The following is an 8796-nucleotide window of genomic DNA, read 5'->3' on the forward strand; positions in this document are numbered from 1 at the left end:
GTTATTTAGGAACCCATATACTTCTAATGATTTTACCATTTGAAGTGCTTTGAGGACTTCTATGATTGTAGTTTCTAAAACTTTTCTTAACAAAGTTGGATTTTGAATTCTCACCTTTTTCAAAACTTTTTATACCAACCTTATTAAAAGAAGTTTTAAGATCATCAATCTTCTTTTGATGATCGTCATGAACTTTTGAAAGTAAGTTATGCAAATCAGTATTTTTCTTTTCAAAATCATTAATTTTGATTTGCAATTATTTGATCTTACTTTCAAGCTCATTGTTGGTCTTGGATAAAAGACTATTTTCGTTTTTCAATTTTGAAATATCATTTTTGTATTTTGAAAATAGAGTCTTATAATCCGAAGCCAAATCATTATAATCCTCTAATAACTCATCATAAGATAATTCATCTGAATCGAATGAGTTAGAGGTTACCTTAGAATCTTCCCCGATAGCCATTAAGCACAAGTTTGCAACTTCTTGTTCCTCTTCATCGGAACCTTCTTCATCGCTCTATATAGCTACATGAGCCTTGTGCTTCTTTTTGGATTGACCCTTTGTAATATCCTCTATACCGGGTCAGTGATTAAATTATGAAATTTTAAAAGTTATTGATCAAAGTAGATAAATTAAAAGTTGAAGGAATTGATTGAAATATTTTGGGTAGGATCAATTAGCAAATCATGGGGAACTAAAGGGGAAAATGGGTATTTTGGCAAGGAAATAAATTAAATGTTTTTAAGGATATTTAAATCCACGTGGTAAGCTTATGAGAGAAACAAGGTTCTGGATATTTCTTTCTTCTTCCTTCTCCTTCTCTGCCGTGAAGCCAAGCTAAAGGTGAGTTTTCTTGTGATCAAATTCTTGATGAATTTAAGGTTTCTTATTGATCCTTAGTTGATAACTAAGCTTAAGGAAAGCTTAGATTATCTTAAAACCATAAGATGAGGAGTGTATGAAGAATTACAGAAAGGAAGTAGAAAAGTGAAATTTTAGAATATGGTTCTTAATAAGAATTAGAAGTGAAATTTGACTTGTCATTAAGCTAACTAAGAGGTATGAAGTGTTAGAATTCAAATTAGAACATGTTGGAATTTGGGTTAGATTCTTAAACTCTACATGGAGAATCAAATTTCTAAGTTTTGGAAGTATGGAATGAATAATAAGTAGTTTAAGTAAGAGTATGTAAGTTAAGGATATAAAAAGAGGGGTAATATAAAGTGTTAAGTAGACTAAGAAGATATTTCCGTGCTAAAATGACAATTCTGGGCAATGTGCATCGATGCACATTCATTGTGCACCGATGCATCAATGATAAATCCCAGAAATTGTTTAAGGTGCATCGATGCACATGAAGTGCATCGATGCATTAATTTAAAAAGAAAACATCGAATGCCATCGATGCATCGATGCATAAGGAGTGCATCGATGCACCCCATTAAATACAAACATCGAATAAGATTTATGCATCGATGCATGGTGTAATGCATCGATGCATACCTCCATTAAAAGATGAAAATGACTTTTCTTTTAGCCTAAGAATGATAGCTTAGAATATACTAACTAGTATACTGATAAGTATCAATGAATTACTATGTAGATACCGAGCCTAAACGAGTTCTGGAACCATCGACCAGTAGGATCAATCGAGGGAAAAACAAAGAAATCTAGGTGAGTGCATATGCATAGCATAAATATGTATTCTATTCAGTTCTAGACTTGTGATAAGTCTAGATTCAATATTATGATACTTGACATGAACTCATACCTTATGCATTATGTGACCTGAATATGCAAGAAAAGTTATATGAGTTATGTGATAAATATATGAAAATAATATGCCTATGCGATATAAATTATGTGAATGGTGAAAGCCCATGTTATGTAGATGAGAACTATAGGTATAGTTGGCATGCCAAGGGTAGAGGGTCTATGTGGTCCTTCGGGACATATATGTATTCTTTGGAACATGTGTGAGGTCTGTTGAGACACATACTTGATCTTTGGCATATGTATATGATTCTTAAGGAATGATATGTGGTCCTTCGGGACATATATGCATTCTTTGGAACATGTGTGAGGTCTGTTGAGACACATACTTGATCTTTGGCATATGTATATGATTCTTAAGGAATGATATGTGGTCCTTCGGGATATATATGTATTCTTTGGAACAGGTGTGAGGTCTGTTGAGACACATACTTGATCTTTGGCATATGTATATGATTATTAAGGAATGATATGTGGTCCTTAGGGACAACTTTATATGGCACTTCGGTGCATTTCTATGCGGCACTACGGTGCAATTCTACGTGGCACTTCGGTGCATTTATACGAGCTGTGGTGACAGCATAGTGCATAACCTCACAGTACTCACATACCTTAGGTTCTCAGTATGGTATCATGGGCAAACAATCTTATTAATATAAATTCATGAATGTCAAGATATTATGATGACAGGTAAAGAACATGATGATATAAATTGCATGGTTAAGTATTTGATTTTCATATCATTCTATTTAATTATAGCATCTCCAGTGCATTTCCTTGTTATCATTATTATTATATTGTCTCACTAAGTCGATGACTTAGCGTGTGAGTGTTTCACACGTAGGATCTAATAAAGTAGACGATCGAGGTTAAGCGGCTGGACAACCTTACTCCTGCAACTATCAGATCAGAAGCAATTTAATCAGTAGGTCATTTTGTTATATAAATGGAGGTTGGCATGTAACTAAAGGGTTAAGTTGTGTATGCTCTGAGTATTTTGGTAAAGTGTATTAATATATGTATATAATCACTTTTTCTTTAATTGTGGGCAATCATATTTGACATGCCCCGGCTTTTTGCATTCATAGCAAATGATCGGGTCTTTCTCCTTCGATTCAGTTTTGAAGCCTTCATTGCGTTTGAATTTTATTCCTCGGTTGGGCATAATCAACTTTCTGAATCGTTTGGAAAATAATGCCATTTCCTCGTCATCATCATCTTCATTCGAATCACTCTCATTTTTTGTGGATTTGAGAGCAACTCCAATGTTTTTCTTCTTCTCCTTCTCCTTTGGTGTCTCGTTAATCTTATCGAGGTCCACTTCATCTTCAAGCATCATTTCATGAGTGAGAAGGGAACCGATTAGCTCTTCAAGAGTTAAGGACGTTAGGTCCTTAGACTCGATGATTACCGTCTTCATTGATTGTCACGATTTTGGAAGAGAGTAGACTAACTTCCTCACAAGCTTTTCATTTGAAATGATCTCTCCATATGATTTGAGACCATTGACAATCATTGAAAATCTATCCATCATAGCTTTGATATCTTCATTTGATTTCATCCTGAAATTTTCATAGTTATGCATTAGAATGCTAATTTTAGATTTATTTACCTCATCGGTACCTTCATGAGTGACTTGAAGCTTGTCCCATATTTCTTTGGCGGTTGTACAAGATGAAACTCTTCCGTATTCATATGGTCCAAGAGCACAAAATATGATATGGATGGCTTTGGAGTTGAGCTGGAACATTGTTGTCTCTCCTTCACTCCACAACCTTGGATGAGTGAAAGGCTTGATGTATCTTTCTTCTACGGTATTTCATGCTCCCATGTCACTTACTTGAATGAAGTACATCATCCTATTTTTCCAATAGGCATAGTTAGCTCCATTGAAGAAAGAAGGCTTGTTGACGGGCATCAAATCGAGACCAGAGTCGTAATTTAAAGCTGAGGCCATTGATGACTTGATAATCGATGTAACTCTTCCCGAATCAACTCAAGAGGCGATTAAACCTTCAAATGAGTGAGGCTCTGATACCAATTGTTGAGTTAATCGATTAACGGAATCGGCCAAGAGGGGGTGAATTGGCAATTAAAATTTTTTGGAAGCTTTTGCAGAAAATTGAAAGTAATTGCATAGCGATTTAGAGTGGTTCGACTTTCTCAATCAAAGTCTACGTCCACTACCTTAACTATCCACACTAAGGATTTTCCAACAAATTCACTAATTTGTTCTTTCTTTTGAGGCCAAAGAGATAACCTGACGACACCCTCAAGAATATACCCCAATTCTTGAGAACACTCTTTCCCAAAGAGAAGATTACAAATTTGCAAACTTACAAGGAAATCCTCACAAAGTAGATTGTTTGCACAATTCTAGAACAAAGAAAAGAACACTCAAGAATGAATACAATTGAGTACAAATAGTGTTCTTGAAAGCAAAATGAATATTGAATGAAAAATAGGCTTGAAATGCACAAACTTGAGGTTTGATACTTTCTCTTTGATTCTAGTTGCTTGATGTTTCTTGTTCTTGATCAATGGCTTCTAAGCTTGTTTAAATACACCTTCAAATGATTCTGAACGTTGGGGATCCTTAGTGGAGTCAATATAGCCGTTTAAGTGTGAAAACAATTAATAAAATCAGTTGGGAGCCTCAGTGCATCGATGCATACCCATGGTGCATCGGTGCATCAGTGTAAAATTCAAATATTTTGACCGTTGGACCCTTAGTGCATCGGTGCACTAAGAGTGCATCGGTGCACTAAGAGTGCATCGATGCATAAAATGCATTTGATGTTTTGAAAAAGCCTGAGTGCATCGATGCATAGTCTTGTGCATCGATGTATCAAATGCACTAAGTGCATCGATGCATGGTATGTGCATCGATGCATAAAATGCATTCGATGTTCAATAAATTAATTGATGCATCGATGCATGGATTGGTGCATCGGTGCATACCCTTGAAAAATTGATTTTAGGCTTGATTTTGGTTCAAAATACTTTGTGAAAATTTGTTTAAAAATAGTTTAAGTATAAAACACAAATTTACACATTTAGTAAGGTTTAAAATTGATCTTGAAAGACTTGGAGTAATAGCTTGATATTCGAGTAATTAAATCGAATATACTTTTAGAAAATCATTTGTAAAATCTTAAAATTCATTTAACTTAATTTGTTATATCGAAACATTAAAATGTTTTCAACATATTACATAATAGTATCTATTCGAAAGATTCTTAATCTTTTGAAATGAATGTTCAAACACCCTTACAGATGTCGTGCTCTAACCTAAAATTTCTAAGAATAACAATCATCATTTTAACAACTGAGATCGTTTAGTTCATACTATTATCAATATTAATATTTTCATTTTAAGGTAGCACTTTTATTAACAAAGTACACATCACATAAAATCAAACTTCATCCACATTATGGTTATGGGCTTGTATCATCAAATCAACATTAAGAAAGTTGCAAATCAAAGTTTATCCAAATTTTACTTGCAACCCACCTGGTATTGTAGCACATATATTACACTTCAACAATGTATACATTTTCCTTTGTTTTAATCTTCCAAGAAATTTAGAAGTAGAGAATGCCCACAAAAAATATATATCTAAGACGATATCACATGGTCACAACTTACACAGGTCTTTTTTTCTCAGAAATAAATCATTAAGATACTATAATAAAATATGTTTAAATTATAATATATCATAACCAATCCTTTTTAATTAAAATATTATCACATAAAAAATTAAATGGATGGTTTTAATGTTAAAGGGTGTCATCTTCTTCAAATGATTTGAATTCGGATAATATTATTTTAAAAATGTGTTTAAATTTATTTAAACAAAAAAAATACTAACATGCAAATAATTTTTGTATTAGTGTATTGGACAAGTTTTGACTGTGCTGGACACGTGTGCCGCTCCGTCTAAGGTGCATGCATGATAGTATTAAGTAGCTAGACAAAAATCAGCTTTATTAAATGAAGCAAAGATGGCATGAAAAAAAGCTTAATCGACCGTCGATGCATGCACTTCCTCCGTGTGGAGTTGCGTAAAGAATTTGATAGTCCTTCATTTGCTACCTTGTCCAACACTTTAATGTTACAAGTTTGAACTTGTAGATGACTTAAATACCATAACCCATTCCGCCTAAGAAACTTTTTTTCTCCCCTTTTTAATTATATCATAAACACTGCTAATCTTTAACCTTTATGCATAGAACGAATCTAACCCGTCTCCAATTTCAATTGTCTATGGTAAACAAAGAATTCAAATATATATGTACAGAAGAGAAGAGCTCGTGTTGTTGAATTTCACCATCTTCACGAACGAGGTTGGTTCAAGTAGTAAGCAACTTAATATCACTTAAGTAAGATCTCAAGTTCGAGTCTTTGGGTATGCAGAAAATCCCTACTAGGAGACTCACCCACCAAAAATCAAGGTGAAACCTTGGAACTGTTTGGACAACCAAAAACATTTCACCATCTTCTCTAGTTAGACTGAATCTGAGAATAAACATCTTTGAATTTTTGTTCTGCATATATTAGAGATGATTGATGGTCATCGGTCAATGCCGTATTTGAGAGAATGGAGCATGGAGGATGGGTTGCTTTGCTTTCCAGACTGCATTTTAATTCGTCGTTTGCTCAAAGTATATAGTAATATACTTTTCCCAATCTTCTTCGTAAGTTTTATTCTTTATCTTTTTTCCAATCTTCAATGTCTATCCCAATCCCAAGTGATGGATGTAAAATAGATAAAGACGTTTTTTAATTGAAATTCATTCATTAGTAAATTAAAGTCAAAACAACAATTTTTTCTGATAAACGAGGAGTCACATTCAACACTTATTTTAATCAATCATCACGATCCACGAAAATTCTATATATGTTTTAGAAATGAAAAAAATACAAAAATTAAAATTAGACTTGTTTAAAATCTAAAATTTATCTAAAAATTTAAAAAATATATTCGAAACTTGAAATATGAATTAAAAACTTGTAAGGAGAAATTTTATAACTCAAATAAAAAAATAAATACTTGAATATTTTATTTTTTTAAAATAGAAATAAAGATCAACTGTCAGTGTCAATTTTAATGTGAAATATACGTAACAAAATTTAAATTATCTTGAAACCTTTTTAATGCATCAATTAAATTTGCTATAACTATAATAACAATAATTTGTATTTATATAAATAATTAAAATTTTGATCAAATTTAATGTTACGGGTGTTAACATGGATATTAACTAGTTGATAATTACAAAATTATTTTTACTTTTAAATATAATAACTATTTCATATAAAAAATTATTCATGGTTAATATGTGTTTGTGTCAACAATCCATCTTTGCCACTCCGGCTAGCACAATCCACTGTTAAAAAACAGAGTAAATAGCTAAGCTTCAAAGCCATCATTGTAGATTTCTTTTGTTAATAGTTTTGGCGTCATCTTTGCCAATTGTCTCGGCTGTTACGTTAGATGGTATAGGCTTTGTTTGAAATATCAAACCAAAGAGGAAGACAAATGATTACAAAACTTAGGGTATCATGGGAAGTAGTAACGAGTGATCATAATCCAATACAGCAATATCGGACAAGAAAAATATTTAGACGGCTAGCTATTAAACCAAGACTGTAGATGCAAAGGCGTGATCATTTTCCCTCTTGTTTTCGTCACCATAGACCCCACCTTGAACTTCCATGTCAAATTCTGGTAACTTGTGGCCGTGTACAAAACTGATGGGTCGGCCAGAAATTTATGAGCCTCCATTTAATTGCAATGATTGGCTTCTTTGGGCTGACTTGCATGGGCTAAAAGTCATATGAACAGTACAGAATTTGGACTTCATTGGGTACGTAGTAAATGAAAGTTTTTGAGTTCACAATATGATGCAAATCGATTCATTGAGGCATCTTCGGAAAGTTTAAAGTTCCAATGTAGGAACGAAACAAGACAGATTATTGTAACACCCCAATTTAGGGGCTAAATTTTAGAAATTATAAAGTGGTGGATTTAATTGGTATTTTGAAAGAAACAGTGGATTAAATTGTAAAATTTCAAAGTTGATAGATCATTTTAAGAAGTGCAGAAAATTCAGTGACTAAACCCATGATTTACCTATTTTTATTTTGGAGAGAATTATAAATCTCTCCGAATGTTCAGCAGAATGTTTTCCCAATTTTTATTATCCAACAACTCTCCTTTTAACTCTGATCTACTCGCCGTCCGACCTTCGATCGACGAACCAAAACCACCATCGTGTTCGTTGTCAACCGAGGAATAAAACCCCTCAAACCTTTAGTCGTGAATCGTCGTCGTTCGTCATTAATTTCAGTCGGAAATATCGTCGGTAATAACTCGATTTCATTTGGTTCTTCGTCGATTCACAACGATTCGGTCATCCGTTTATGACACCTCCCACACCATCGTGTTCCTTGCATCGTTTCGAGTCCACCGATGTTATCCGTTTCTCCTTCGTCGCCGACGCGTGGAGGGGTAAGACCATCAAAGTTTTCGATATTTTGGAATCGAGCTCTTCGCCGTTCAAAATTGTGAACCGAGCTTGGTAAGTGTCTCAAAATGCCTTAAAATAATTTTTAGGAATTTTTACGGGAATTTTACGACACTGAATCACTGTTCACGCGCCACACGTGCCACCCCCGAGAGTGGGAATCATCTGATTGTAATTAATTTCTGTTTGGGTCATATTTGTGTAAACTTCGGGTGTTAGTTTCGTAAATAATTACATAATGTTGCTAATTTTGTAATTAATTTATGTTAGGGTGATATTTGTGTAATATGGGTGAATGTTAACTTGCGTTGACTGTTGACCGGGGTTGACCACAGTTGACCAGAACTTTGACCGGCGTTGACCGGGAATTAAACGACCTTTGACTTTGACCAAGTATACCTATCCTGACATTTTTCGACGTTCTGAATCCGATTCCGCTGTCCGTTTTTCAAAATTTGGACCCGAAGACCTTGAAATTGCCAGTCAAACCC

This window comes from Hibiscus syriacus, unplaced genomic scaffold (assembly GCF_006381635.1).
Source record: "Hibiscus syriacus cultivar Baekdansim isolate YM2019G1 unplaced genomic scaffold, ASM638163v2 tig00116962_pilon, whole genome shotgun sequence".
NCBI classification, from domain to species: Eukaryota; Viridiplantae; Streptophyta; class Magnoliopsida; order Malvales; family Malvaceae; genus Hibiscus; species Hibiscus syriacus.